Below are 1,097 nucleotides of genomic sequence, written 5' to 3' on the forward strand. Positions count from 1 at the left end.
TGTGAATGGCACAGGACAGAGCAGGGTTTAGGTCTGTTGTACATAGGGTCGCTATGAGTCACAAACGACTCGACGGCACATAACAACAACAACAACCTAATTCACTGGACATGCATACTAGCAAAGTACCAGGTCCAGTGTCAGGAGCCCAGAATGATAGATAGAGGAAGACAACTCAGAGCTCACCTTCCTGGAAATACAGCACATTCACTCCAGGGGGTGGGGGGCGGGGGCGGGGACTAAGGATTTGGGTCCATGAATATCAAACAGTCTATTATTAATTTTAGGTCCTACCACTGTCAAGCATCTTATAATGACTGTATTTAATCATCTTTGGAAGGAGATGATTAAAAGGGAAGCGTGTAGGAAAGAAGTATAATAATTAGATGCCAGATCTTTGCAGCAACTAATAGGGTATTTTTAAACTAATATTGCTATCACTCCACAAATGAGATTTGAAATTACCATAAAATTTTAAATAAAGATCTAACAACTTCAATTTAATACCCCAACCTTAGTCAGAGTGGAGAAAGCTACATCATGTAGCTGTCAAGAGAAAGAAAATGCCACAATCACTTTTCTGTAGAGAACCAACCCCTACTGTGCACAACAGTTGTCATATTCACACCATTTTATAACTAAACAGCATGGAAATGCATACTGCTAATGTTATCAGGGTCAGGATATTATAAGAACATCTCAAACGGAAAAGCTTGCAGCTCTATGTTATAACAACAGTGCTGACGTGTGGTGTCAGAAACCCTGAAAACTGGCTTTTCTATCCATTGTGCCAGTCCCCATTGGGAGCATGATTTCCAGCTATGTTAACTATGGACATGTGGTCCTGCAAATCATCAACAGCTGTGGGGGCCAATATAAAAGGGTGCTTTCCACACTGTGAAAGATGGTGTTGGAGACAGGGTGAAGAGACCATGACACTGCTGTGAAGAGACGGTGGCAAGATGTAACCAGAGGAACCCTGAAGATGAAGCCACAGGTAAAGGTTTTTGCTTGTTGGATGACTGAAGGAAAAGCTAACTTGTAATTGATTGAGAAAACTAGAATCTTCTTACACCTGTGCTGCTGAACTGAACCTG

General features: G+C 41.7%; 1 protein-coding gene across 1 annotated transcript in view; it reads right to left on the bottom strand.

Moving 5' to 3' along the window:
* Positions 1–1,097, bottom strand: part of SH3GL2 (SH3-domain GRB2-like 2) — a 51,325-nt gene that overhangs the window by 35,236 nt on the left and 14,992 nt on the right. The window lies entirely within an intron of this gene.

The sequence above is a fragment of the Elephantulus edwardii genome, unplaced genomic scaffold (assembly GCF_000299155.1).
Source record: "Elephantulus edwardii isolate Elephantulus edwardi_28Jun2011 unplaced genomic scaffold, EleEdw1.0 scaffold00014, whole genome shotgun sequence".
NCBI classification, from domain to species: domain Eukaryota; kingdom Metazoa; phylum Chordata; class Mammalia; order Macroscelidea; family Macroscelididae; genus Elephantulus; species Elephantulus edwardii.